We start from the raw sequence: 14,605 nt of genomic DNA on the forward strand, positions 1-14,605 counted from the left end.
AAGATGGATTGTTAAAAAGAGTCTGGGAGAGCGTAGATGGAAAAGAAAAGACATATCTGATAGTCCTTCCTCGAAAACGGATTCCGGAAGTTCTTGAAGCTGTTCACGGCGGTGTCGGCGGAGGACATTTTGGAGTTAGTAAGACCTTGGTAAAAGTGAGAGAACGGTTTTACTGGCTGAACAGTCATCAAGATGTTGAACGCTGGTGCCGACAGTGTGAGCAGTGTTCGTCAAGCAAGGGCCCAAGAACCCGGACAAGAGGAAAGATGATGTAGTATCTTGTTGGTGCACCCTTGGAACGAATTGCCATAGACGTAGCAGGACCCTTTCATACTAGTATCTCCGGAAACCGATATGCTCTTGGCTCCGATATGCTCTATATATGGATTACTTTAGTAAGTGGCCCGAGGATTATCCGATTCCAAACCAAAAAGCAACGACAGTAGCTGAAGTGCTGTTCCAGAACTGGATTTGTCGATTTGGTGTACCCAGAGAGATACATTCAGACCAAGGAAGGAACTTTGAGTCACAAATATTCCAACAAGTATGCCAGTAGCTGGGAATCAATAAGACCCGTACAACCCCACCACACCCTCAGTCTGATGGAATGGTTGAAAGATTTAATCGCACATTTGAAACCTATTTGAGAATGGTGGTAAACTCTAAGCAAACCGACTGGGATACCTGTATACAACCATTCCTATAGGCATATCATTCTTCTATTCCCAAGTCAACTGGAAAAAGCCCGACAAAAGTTGTCTATGGTGATGAACTTCGTTTACCTTGGGACATTATTACTGGAAGACCCCATAAGTCTGAAACCCTTGAGGAGTACGTCGACTATTTACAAGAGCGTTTACAAATTGTTCACGAACAAGCACGGGATAAACTTCATCTAGAAAGTAACAGAATGAAATCACGTTATGACATAAAGGCAAATTCTACCGGTTTTAATCCTGAGGATAAAGTCTGGTTATACAATCCACGGAGGACGAAGGGCAAGTCACCAAAGCTCCAGAAGGATTGGGAAGCTCCATTCAATGTAGTCACCAGAATCAATGACGTGGTGTACCGTATCCAGCGACATCCGACAACGAAGATGAAAATTGTAAACATCGTCCGGTTAACGCCCTATCATGACTTAGGTGGTCCCATGTTTGATCGGGACGATCAAACTTGAAATGGGAGTAGTATTATGAAAATGTAAATACGTTAATTATTCTCCTAGTTTTTGTACAATTTTATTAGTATTCTGTAGTTAAAGTTGATTCGTAGGGTTTCTTTAGGATTCTACTTACGTTTGGTTTAAAATTTTTATCTATAGTGTTTAGTTTTTAAGTAGTTCATCTTATTCGAGAGCCCCATTTTGGCCCCAATTTAGGCTATTTTATTGTAAATCCCTGTAGTTCTAATTTTCTAGAATTTGTATACTTGCTTGCTTTGACTGTCAGTATTCTCCTAAAATTATTGGTCTCTTTGGGCAAAAACAATTAAGATAATTCTAAATATTTCGAAACTGTTCCATCGGGTTTTAAAAAGGACGCGCTTCGTGACAACTCATTCAGTTTTAATTGCTAAGTCAGTTTTTACCTTGGAAACAATTAAACAACAGTCAAGGCGAGTTAGATTAGTGTTTTTGACGTTGACAATAAAAGTGTGTACCCGAATTTCGTTACAATATTATTAATTCAAAGCAATTTGGATTCTTAGAAGAAAAAAATATTGAAAATGCAATGTATACTTCATACACTACAAAGCTCAATACTAATTAAATTATAAGAAACCTTGATACCGGACATATATGCTTAGGGACATTTTTAGACTTAGCAAAGGCGTTTTACATGATGAATCACAACAAGCTTTTATCATTTCTTAAATGCTATGGAGTGGCAAGCACTGTACTAAATATATTTACTAACTACCTTACTAATCGTAAGCAAACATGACAACTAAAAAAAGCTTATGTACAAAGTTACCCCCACAAAGTACAGTCTTAGGTCTGAGTTTGTTTATTTTATAGTAATAATTCATTACTCTCTTTGGACATAAATGGTAAAATAATACCTTACGCAGACGACACTGCCATATTGCTTACATGGGCGTCTCTAGAAATTACTGCTAAACGAGATAATACCACGGTTGAGAAATGACAAGCGTCAATTATCTTTAAATTCTCTGGTCTCAATCAGGCAATTTAAGGACAATCATACTCTAAAGAATTAGACGTAATCAATGCTCTGTTATCAACTCAAAGGACATTAGCATCATTTCAGCAAATTGTAGTGTTTTTATTTTTGTAGGTAGCTTATTAAAATAATAAGCTTTAAATTATCAACATTTATTTAATCTTTCAGTATAAAATAAATAACACAACAAATTATAGCCTAATAACACAAATCTAAAAATCTTTATCTAGGCTTACTGTATTACTGATTGCCAGCATACGGCACAACAAACGGTTTTGGACAGATTATCACTCTTGATACGAGATGGCTCTAGATCGAGTCGATCATTGACACTTAGTCATAAATCCCAGACAGTGAACGATCATGATATCTTCTTTTTTGCATTTAGTGGGTTAATGTTTATGATCTTTCTCAATTTATAGTGAGCCAGCTTTGTTGCTCTTGTTTGTAATAAAATCCTTTGGTAGTGTGTTATTTTGGTTATGTTTGGTATCATTGTTGATGATTAGTGGGGAATATCTCCTGAAATTGTACCCTAGCAGGTTTAATTATCCACCATCTTGGTGATTTTGCTAAAAGACTCTGATGAATTTTAAACACCTTCCTAAAAAGCACAAAAGTCGGCCATATTTAGAAGTAACATTTAGTTTACTTTCGTCGTTGTTTATGACGTTGGGTCTATCATATGGACACTAACTAATGCTTAGACCCTCCTAAGATCTTGAGGTGAAGCCTTTTTATTGTCGATTCTCTGTCGAAACTATACCTAGGTTCCACTTGTTTCTTTTAGGGTCCCTATGGTTCCCTACCTTTCCTCACTATTACCTTTCATGTGCCTCATATGCTCTTAGTCAAGCCAGTTAAGTTTCTTGGTAAAGCCAGTTAATCAAAGATAAAGGCCTGTTGTGGGAAATGTTTCCTATTGCTAACGACTACTTGTGATCTGGCCTGGGTATGAAATTTCCATAGTACTGTAAGTACCTTTTACACCAGTCTCCAGTTGCAGTAAGGGCATTTGTCATTTGAACTTCAATACACTCCGACAAAACCACCACCGCCAATGCCAAACTCACTACTAACTCTATTGCTCAAAAGCTGAAAGGTGTCATTAGCATATATACCTCTTTATTTTTTTTTAGCTATTTCTTTATTTTTAACAAAATTTAAAAATAAAGTAGGTTACAAAATAGATGACCACTATCAATAGCTCTGTTGTCTTTGCCAAAAAATTACAGATCAGTCCAGAGAATGACTTGAAGGAATATCATCGAACTATACCAAAAGTGAGCAACCGAAAATGTACCAAAAAGGTACGACGAAAGACTAGAAACAACTCAAGATTTCGATATCTTGACATTTTGCTGAAAATAATTCGGAACTGTGCCTCGCATTTTCAACACTAATATTCAGGATAATTTGAAAGAAGGTTTTTGAACATTTTTGCATAGAAAAACACTTTTGTCACATTCAATTAATAGAATCAATGCCACGATTGAATCAGTCGAAGGTATTATGCTATTGGTCCCGTTATTCTTAAAGGATATTTAGAAAGTTAGCATGCTTTGTTGTAAATCCAATATGAAATTTTTAAAGATATTTCTATAGTTGTTTTGAAAAACAACTATAAAAGTTAAAAAACGTTATTCGTTTGGCGCATAAACTTTGTTTTATTTTGACTACCCCTTAAACGGCAGCTTCTTGTAAGCACTCATTTGGCAAACTGAAGTTTGTTTTGAATTATCTACGGACAACGATAAGAGATGACCGTTTAAATTCATCAATGCTGCCTTATTTTTTAAGCAGAGGAGATTGATCGCAAAATTTAGATCTGGCTTAAGCAAAATGGGTTATTGCGTGAGTAATTTTGAAGTTTGATTCTCCAAACAGTTATTTCTCTTAAACACCAATAAAAGCGAGTGGTCCATATATCTTTCAGCCCACATCTGACTTTTAAATTTAAAAAAGCTACAGGTCTGTTACATTTTAGTCAGCCAATAAAGATACGAAAACACATTGGACAAACGAGCCGCAATACAAATTCGCACAAATAAGACTATCGCTCTTGCACACGCTGATACTAAAAAAAAAATAGAAAAAATAACCCGGTCTTATCTCAGAGGGCAAATTCATAAATATGTCGGTATCTTTTTTAACAACGACAGCCGACATCATAAATTCGCTTATTTGATAAAATAAATTCGAAATTGACAGGATTGAGTGGAGGTTGATGCGTGGCCGGTGTTTAACGACCCACCACTTTTGTCTGCAAAAACAAAAATGTCGAAAATAATGTGTTCAGGATAAAATAGTGTTTATGTTAAATAAGAGTGATAAGGGTATGATGATAATTAAATTTACATTATACGTAGCGCGTAAGGAAGTCAACAGTGGATTATTTGATCGGTGATTACGTCAAATGAAGTGCAAATTGTAAGAGCAAATATTAATTTTGTTAATAATTGAATTTCAGAGACCCTACACGATTTGGTTTTAGTTCATAATAAGGGTGGTGCCCTTTTATTTAATAGTTCACCTCTTATATGGCTTTCAAAGATCAACTTCGAAAAAATTAGTAACCGAATGAGACCAATTGGAATAGTTCAGGGATGATCCAATAATTACGTTTTCCAACTTTGCGACAAAATCGTGAAATATATTTTTACAATTATTTTTATACAGGGTGAGTTTTTTAAAGTATGCGATATGTCAAAAACGGCTGCAAATTTTTTTTTGACATTTTGGTGACATGTCAAGTATACCGGGGGGCACTTTTTGTGATATTTTTGACATTTGTCCCTTCACCCCCCTAAGAGGGGGGGGAGGGTCACTTCCTTATTTTAAATGGAATGACGTGTTTTTTATTCTTAAATACGAATCTACATAAAATATGAAGTCTGTTTACAGAAAATTTTTAAAATTGCTCTGCTGGTTACGGAATTATGATCAATAATGTTTTGATTAAATTTAAAAATAATTCGAATATTTTACCATAATAACAGCCGGTTGCCATGGAAATCCTACTGTTTATTTTACTAGTATGGATGGAAATGAAAATCCTAGTAACAGTAGGATTTCCATGGCAACATAACAAGCAGTGTCACATAAAAACGTTGACGTGTTATTAACAAGTAAATTGTGTTAAAAAGAAAAAAATGGAAGCGAATTTCAGTGTAGAAGTAGATATGTTGTTAATTTTGGGGATGTGCAGAAAAAATTATAGGGAGGCTGCAGTAGTGTGAGCCGAGAGGTTTTCGGATATTCCAAAATCTCATATGGCCTTTAAGAGACTGGAGACCAGAAGTCGTATGACTGGTAGTCTAAAAAGTAAACGACGAAATCGGATTAAAACGCAAACAGATGAAAATAAGGCAGTTGCTGTATTAGGAGCAGTAGCTATTGATCCTCAAATCAGTACCAGGCGGCTTGCTTTAGATGCTGGAATTAGTCAATTATCAATTATAACAATTCTGCACCGGTACAAGTTTCATCCTTACCACATTACACTTCATCAAGAGCTTTACGGACATGATTTTGAGAATCGCATTAATTTTTGCACTTGGATTTCAACACAAATGCGTGAAAATAACCATTTTTTGAGAAACGTTATTTTTTCTGATGAGGCTTCTTTTAATAATTGCGGGCAGGTAAGATTTAACTTATTTAAATTAGAACATATTCAAGTTTTGGTTGTTTGTTTTTCTAAAAGGTAAACAGGCACAACAAGCATTACTGGGCAGCAAATAATCCTCACTGGATGAGAACTGTACCAAATCAACATCCCTGGTCTGTGAACGTATGGTGTGGTATTTTCGAGGATAGAGTTATTGGTCCGCATTTTTTCCAAGGTCATTTAAATGGACAGGTCTACACAGATTTTTTAAGAAATCAGTTACCTCGTCTACTAAACCAAAATTTAAATCCTAACGTATGGTTTCAGCAGGACGGAGCTCCACCCCATTATGCCATACAGGCCCGTACTTATTTAAATGAGATTTTTGAAAACAGGTGGATTGGTCGAGGTGGTCCTGTCAACTGTCCTGCTTGTTCGCCAGATTTGACCCCCCTTGACTTTTTTTTTTGGGGATTTATAAAAGACAAAGTAATGGCTAGTGCACCTACAACTCCAGAGGACATGAAGAACAGGATTCGTTTTGCTTGTTCATTAGTGACACCAGCAATGTTACAGCGGGTACGAAACTCATGTCAAGAAAGGATAAGAAAGTGTTTGGAAGTCGAAGGCGGTCACTTCGAACAGCTCCTTAGGCATAATACATACACGATAAATAGTTAAAAAGTAGGAAATAATTTGTTTTTATTGTAGTAGAATATTCGAATTATTTTTAAATTTAATCAAAACATTTTTGATCATAATTCCGTAACCAGCAGAGCAATTTTAAAAATTTTTTGTAAACAGACTTCATATTTTATGCAGATTCGTATTTAAGAATAAAAAACACGTCATTCCATTTAAAATAAGGAAGTGACCCTCCCCCCCTCTTAGGGGGGTGAAGGGACAAATGTCAAAAATATCACAAAAAGTGCTCCCTATAGAAATACTTGAAATGTCACCAAAATGTCAAAAAAAAATTTGCAGCCGTTTTTGACATATCGCATTGTAACACTTTAAAAAACTCACCCTGTATATTTTTGCAATTGCAGAATAATTGTTTATACACATTTTTTGATTATTACAAAAGTGGTTGGCAGTGCTTGTTGACAATTTGTTTATTGCTTGAATTTTGTTTGACGTTTTGATTAGCATTTGTACTTTACATTGGTAAAGTTAAATAGTTATTTGCGTAAATTATTTCTTTAAAACTATGGATAGATTTACGAATCAAGAGTTGGAATTAAGATCTCAAGCAGCTCAGATATGCTTGAAATTATTATATAGCAGGCTATATAACATTAAAAAAACTTAATGGTTGTTAAACTTGATCTTATAAGCATTTATGTATCGTATATAAGCTCAAAAAGGATCCACGCTTATAAAATATGTTTATTTCAATAAACTCGTTAAGTAGCTTTATATGAGATTATACAGGGTGTTTCAGAACTATAGGATCAAACTTCTAGGGGTTGTTCAGTGCAACAGTAGAATCCATTTGAGTATAGGAACTCATGTCCGGAAATGTGTCACTACGCCACTACGGCCCTAAGACGCGTTTAAATTTAGAAAAAATATTAATTACCTAAATAGGATCTGATGCATTTATTTTTACCTTTTGTATATGGTACCATCACAACAATTATTCAAAATGTCTTCCTCCAATTTCAATAGACTGATTTAAACGCCGCACATGATTTCGGCGGACTACACTAAACATTTGATCCTCGTTTTGAATGATTTCAAAATGATTTCAAAATTATTTCGGCGCTCCATCATGCTGAAACCACATTTGCTGTCTAACGTTTAATGAAACATTTTCAAGGACTTCTGGGAGAACTTCCTCCAAGAAACGTAGATAAATAGGTAATGTTAACCGTTCCGGTAGAAGGTATGGCCCAATTAAATAATCATCAACAATGCCTGCCCATACGTTGACAGACCAACGATTCTGATGTTTTCTTGGAAAAATTGTATAAGGATTTTCTTCGTCCCAAACATGGCTATTCCTACTATTAAAAATACCGTCTCTTGTGAAAGAGGCTTCATCGGTCCACAAAACATATCATAAAAAATTTGGTTGTGCAATGATGTGATCCAGAAGCCATCGACAAAATTGAACTCTAGGATGATAATCGGCTGCAGTCATACCAGAAGTGGTAAGGATGGAGTTGTTACTCGTGTAGTACCCGCCAGACAGAAGCGTTACTCGTATTCATATTCTTAGCGACGTCACGTGTGCTATTTGATGATTCATCGGCAACTCGCTGAAGCACCCCTTCTTCAAATTCGACCGTTCTAACGGTTCGAGCAACACCAGTATCATGCATCTTGGTCTTAAACATGCCTGTGTCAGCGAGCCGCCGATGAACCGCAATAAACTTTTTGTATCCAGGATGCTGTCGTTCGGGATAACGTTCATGATACAACCGCGATGCTGCTCGTGCATTGCAGTTTGTTGCTCCGTATGCCAAATGCATATCCGCCAATTCTTGATTGGTAAAGTTTTCCATTAGCAATAAATGTTTTAAAATTGTAAGCTATAAAATTTTTAAACCTGACATTAAGAATTGACATTGATAAGCGTTGATTTTAAACAATTGTTGTTATGGTATCATGTACAAAAGGTAAAAATAAATGCAGCAGATCCTATTTAGGTAACTGTACAATCGATTCCAGTCCATAATAAAGCATTTAAAAAAATATTTTATTAATGTTATGTTGTTATTTTATTACCTACTAACTTATAAGATTTTATAAATACAATAATAAGACATAAATATTTCAATCAACATTATTTGCATTGGGCTGAGATTATTAAACAAAGCTTATAATCCCCATAACTTTTGTAAAAAGAAAAGACAAATGGCGAAATTGCAAAAAAAAACCTCGCCTACCATGGCGGTTTAACCTGATCATTCCTGTAATGATTATTATATAGGGAAACATTATTTAAGGGTTCTCGGGACGAATATTCTCTTGTGCCACGAATTTTACTGATATTAAAGATGCATATTCGCATCTCATATTTGATGCCCCTTAGGAATATTAAAGATTTTAAATGAGTAAAAAGAATTCCCTAAAATTAGGACAAAAAAATGGGTTTTTTTCGCTCAATTTTGCCTTAAATTTATACTATATACATATACTATATACAAATACATAAATAAATTAGAAATATCACAAACTGAATCGTAATTCAAGTATATTTTTCTTAAAATCGCATACGCATTTAATATAATTCGTAAAAATCAATATGGCAGAAACAAACATAAATAAATGTTATTAAAGAATGACGTAATTAGATAAATATATTTAGTTTTATAAGACACACTAATATAACATAATTATTTTATCTGTAATAAAAGTGATAGATAGCGCTTTAAAGATGTAAAATTCAAAGGGCAGCTGTTTTTTGTCAAATATCTTTTAGGCTGGACCAAGAAGGAAGCACAACTGTTTTATTTTTTTTCTGTGAGATCTGAAGGTATCATATTTAGATTTTTTTAACTAAAAATATTGATTTATAGTATAGTTTATTATCGCTGTAAGAAACAAAAGACCTTGTCTGTTATTGACAAATTAATATCTTTAATAACCCATTATCTTGAGTTGTCGTAGTTAAAATTTAGAAATTATTAATTTATGGACTAGTTTGAAGACTTTTTTGAAGAAACAATTAAAATGATAAAGGTGATAGAGCAGAACTTGACAACTACAGAACGTATCTGTAGCTTCATAATCTAAGCTACAAGCCTATCAGCCTTCTGAGAAATGTTCACAAAAATGTTAACAACCAGACTAGAGAAAGAACTGGATATCTATAAACCTTTAGAGCAGGCGGGCATACGCTAAATTTGGAACAAATTAACATTTGCAAAGCATAAAAACTGTGATTGAAAAAAACATCGAATACATTAGAGTAGCCAATAGTCCTTGTTTTTATAGACTTTCAAAGGGCCTTTGATACGGTAGAGCTGAATGGGGTCCTCAGTCCGTTAAAGGTATGTCGGGTTGATAACAGATACTCGAATCTAATTTACATTATTTACAAAAATGCTATAGTAATGGTAAAACTTCTTAAAAATACTAAATGCATCCAAATTGGCAGAGGTGCCAGACAGGGAGATACGATGTCGCCCAAACTTGGTCAAAACCTAACAAATTTACGCTTATCGGATGATATAGCTATCAAATAACCTTAAAGGCATTACGGATATGCTGCAAGAACTACAAAAGACATGTTCTAACGTACGTCTAAGAATAAATATCGCAAAAATAAGAAATTTAAGAATATAGAAGACAAATTTAGTTTCTAGTGAGCAAATATTCATCGATGATGAGGAAGTAGCTCTGATGACCAAGTACAAATAACTTGGCCATAAAATCAAAATCTCAAGAGACAACCAAAAGTGCAAAATGAAAATACTATCTTGGGCAGCCTGTGGAAAGCTTGCGGAATCTTTGTGATCAATGTGTGTTGCCGGTCATGACCTATGGAGTTAAAATCTTAATACTAACCACAGCAAATGCGAAAAAAATTATGGAAACACAGCGCAAGATAGAAAGGTCCTTGCTCAGAGTCTCATTGCGAGATCATATAAGAAATTAAGATGTACGAAGAAAAAACCACCATCACAGATGCAGTTATTCAAATTTGCAAACTGAAGTGAAAGTGGGGTGGACCTGTGGCATGAATGAAAGACGAAAGATGAACGAAAAAGCTGCTGGAGTGTACACCGTGCTTGAGTGTACTCAAGACAAATAGGAATGGGTAGAAATGGCAAAGGCTAATGTTCAGCAGTGACAGCTAAATGATGATGATGTTATAAGCATTTAAGTTTTAATATTCTCCTTAAAATATATATCTATGCACGTATAAATAAGGTGGAAAACTTTAAATTTCATCATCAAATATAGGCTAAATTAATCAACGTATAAAACATATTTTTTTAAAATACTATTTATACAAGGTCGTAAGCGTGACAACTCATTCGTATATTATAATTTAAAACAATAACCAGGCGAGTCTACTGCTACCTTAACCTATGTTAAACATTCACTTAAATATTTATTTATAGCTGCTGGTTTAGCCTTATAGAAAACTTTCCTAAGCCAAACCGACTGAAATTTAATTACGCGTTGGTTTTTTTGCAACATCAAAACGTCCCTTCAACTGTCAAATTAGGACGTCTTTAGGCCTGACAGCGGGGACTTTATTGAATTCGCCCGAATTCGTACGAATTAATTAAATCGTTTCGAATCAAGTGCAGATGCAATTCTACGGTCTGCGTGTGACAAGCTGAGGTTTTTTTAAGGTTTAACCGATTAGTTAAGTTAATCTTCTTTTTATCACTGTGTTAAAAATTAAATATTTTACGTATTAAAGCAGAGAGGGAACGAATATAGCGATAAACTATTATAGTTATTTCAATGCGTATCCACTAATAGATGTTTGTTGATGAACGTTTTGCATCGCTTCTCTGTTTCCTGCGGTGTATATCAGCGGCTGCAAATTATGTATCTCTGTCCACTGTCTGATGTTCCACAGCCATGATTACTTCCGATTCCTCTTTTTAATGATTTCTAAGATTTTGCGTTCCTTGTCATCTAAAAATTTTCTTAATTGTCGGTTTCGACATTCAGAGTATCTATATCTATCTTAATTTTGTGGTACACCCACATCTCAAAGGCTTCCAGTTTCTTAATTGTACTCATCTTCAATGTCACCGACCAAACATAACACTTCAAATTCGGAACAGGCATATTTTTGGAATGCTTGAATGCTTGCTCTATGCAATATTTTACTTCTTTATTCGATGTCCAATCTTCAAATAACCAAGTGTCGAGGTACTTAAATTGCTCCACTCTTTCTATCGGCATTGAGTCATGCTGGTGTTTTCAAATGCATTCAGATTCCTGGAGATAATCACGAATTTCGTCTTTTTGGTGTTAATATTTAGACTTTAGACATTAATACAATGCCATCTGGGTTGGTTCCTATACAATATTTGTAAGTTGAAGACAATTCTTAAGGTGGAGTTGCTATAATATAGCGGGTGGGGATCCTATACAGTACTCGAAAGATATTTTAGTATCTGATTCCTGTAGCTTATTTCATATTCATATTAATGAAATTAAAACCATATTTACATACATTGAAAATAAAAACTCATCAGGAATTGACGAAGTTTCAGTAAAAATATTTAACAGGTTGCCAGATTGTGTGTTAAAGGCCCCAGCTACTGCAATAAATATATCTGTTGATTCAGGTATGTTCCCGGATAGCTTAAAGTCAGCTTTGATGAGACCTCTCTTTAAAGGTTGCAGTTTTGAAGATCCTTCTTGTTGTCACGCTATATCCCTTCTTCCTACTTTATCTATAATTATAGAAAAGATCGTCAAATCTAGAATAACGACTTTTCTTTAAAAACATAAATTGTTAAATATTAGCCAGTTTAGATTCCAAAGTGACAAAAATACTTGTTATGCGCTATTTAATTTCCTTGAGAGACTGTATCTTGGTCTAAATTGAGGAGAGATAGCTGTAGCAGTGTTCCGTGATTTCTCTAAGGCTTTTGATTGTGTGTGTCGACGAATACTGCTGCAGAAACTTACTTGTTACGGTTTTCGAGGAGTTCCTCTCAACTGGCTACAGTCTTACTTAACTAATCGGAAACAATATGTGAAGTATCTAAATAACCTATTGGCAAGGCAAAACATTGAGCATGCGTTTGCTCAAGGCTGAGTGCTTGGCTAACTTCTATTTCTTTTATATATACATGACCTTGCTTCCATCAATATTAGTGGATCATTTACTTTATTTGACGATGTTATGTGGCTGGGATCTGATAGTGACTCATTAAGGAATACTACAAACTATGATATTAAAACAATAGTGGAATGGTGCAATAGCAATAGGTTGATTTTATTTGTTAAGAAAGTTATTATTATAAACTGTAAATTTATAGATAGTGTCCTATTAATTAGCATAGAAACTTATAGGTTTTTGGGATTGGTGGTTATTGGTAGGTTAAAGTTTGATGGCCCTATACAAATCTTGGGAAAAACATTAGCATCGCCATCTTTTGCGGTAAAGGCAGCAAAAATAAATTTGGGACATAATGTTTCAAGGGAAGTATATTTTGCCCTAACTAAAGTCCCAATTGAAGTACGGAATACAATTTTGAGGTTGTACATGCAGTTATTTGATTCAGTCCGTTTCTGTTCTTCAAAAACGGACCTTGCCTTACTTGTATGGGGTGAGCCCTAGAGATCTAGGGAATAAGGGAGCACTGCAAACCACCGTTTATCCATGAAGGAATATTGACTTTGACTTCACTTTTTATCTTAATGACTGCAAATATAGCTGCAAAATATACAAAAAATCACTAAATAGCAGAACAATGATGCCATTGATAGCAGCCATTGATGGTAACAAAACTCGGAATTAATAATTTGGGATTACTTATTCCAAAAACTTCATTAACTAAAAGTTCAATTATATTTGAGGAAATAAAAATATTTAACTATCTACCTCTGGAAATCAAAAATTCAGATAGTGTGACACGTTTTAATTAACAGGTCAAGAACGGATTGTTAAGCAAGGTCTTTTATTCTCTTGAGGAATTTATCATAAAGCAGTGTAAACTGCAAGTATTATTAACCTTCTCGGAAATTTATAATTGTTCTTATTTGTTTGCCTTTTGTTGTACATAAAAATTACAAATTAATTTGTTCTTTTTTTATACAGCTTTGTAAAGAGGAGTGTTAGCTCCTCATACAATAAAGCATAATTGAAATTGGAATCGAAATACTCTGTACCACTACCACATTAACCAGTTGTTGTAGGTCCTGACCGCGTCATTAACAAATGGAGTATTGCTAACCCCTATTTTTATTCCTATCTTCACTTCTCCTAGAGCCTCTTGAAAATTTGCTTCTAAATATAAATTTAAAAAAAAATTAAGATAAGACGCATCACTGCTAAACCACTCTTAGTATGTATAGTGTTAGACATGTTATTATCTAATATTATTTTTGCGTTTTGGTTTTAATATAGGTTTTCAATACATTGTCTGATGTCTTGCTGATGTTGCACTTGATCGAATGCTTTCTCGTAATCTATGAAGCAGAACAACAACGTCCTTTCTTTGGTCGTAGCAATTTTAACCGTACCCCTTTAATCCCTGTAATCCCTGCCTAAAGCCTGTTTTTGTGTCGCTCGTATCTCTTTCACACTTTTTGTATGTTCTTTGGTATATTATCTTCAGGAACATTTTTAATGTAAGAGCATAGCCATTGTTCATGGAAGTGACCAATATCATAATGTATAATGTTGAACACTTAATGTAGTGCTCTAATACCTTTATCATCCAGAAATTTAGGTACTTCTGAAGGTATTACATCTGGGCCAACTGCTTTTGCCTTACGGCTCGCTTTATCTCATCCTTAATTATCGATTTTTAGATCTGTCGTCTTCAAAGAGTTCTTATATATATTATTCTTAGATATGACTTTCTTCATTCCTATGAAGGACAATCTTTACTTTTAAAGGTTGTTCTTACCCAGATATATCTTGCACAGGATGTCCGATGGACATTCAAAATTAGTCGAATCGTTATCCATTTCCAAGTACAAAAAATGGATATCCAATGTATAGCCAATTTTGGACATCCATGTACATTTCTATTACTGTCCTAAGTTGGAAATACGGATTTTCAAAAGAAGTATATAAATTAATACTTTTGCAAGGGTTTATGTGTTTTAAATTATTTTCAAATAGCGACTTTCAGTTAATATAATAATAGTT

At 34.4% G+C, this 14,605-nt stretch overlaps 1 protein-coding gene and 1 long non-coding RNA gene across 3 annotated transcripts in view; both read right to left on the reverse strand.

Annotated features, from left to right (window-relative positions):
- Nucleotides 1–14,605, reverse strand: part of LOC126739372 (caskin-1) — a 576,780-nt gene that overhangs the window by 480,866 nt on the left and 81,309 nt on the right. The window lies entirely within an intron of this gene.
- LOC126739375 (uncharacterized) lies at nucleotides 7,168–7,932 on the reverse strand. The gene is made up of 2 exons (XR_007661613.1): nucleotides 7,409–7,932; nucleotides 7,168–7,341 (listed from the first exon to the last, which is right to left on the reverse strand). It is a non-coding gene; the product is annotated as an uncharacterized LOC126739375 (long non-coding RNA).

This window comes from Anthonomus grandis, chromosome 8, assembly GCF_022605725.1.
Source record: "Anthonomus grandis grandis chromosome 8, icAntGran1.3, whole genome shotgun sequence".
NCBI classification, from domain to species: Eukaryota; Metazoa; Arthropoda; class Insecta; order Coleoptera; family Curculionidae; genus Anthonomus; species Anthonomus grandis.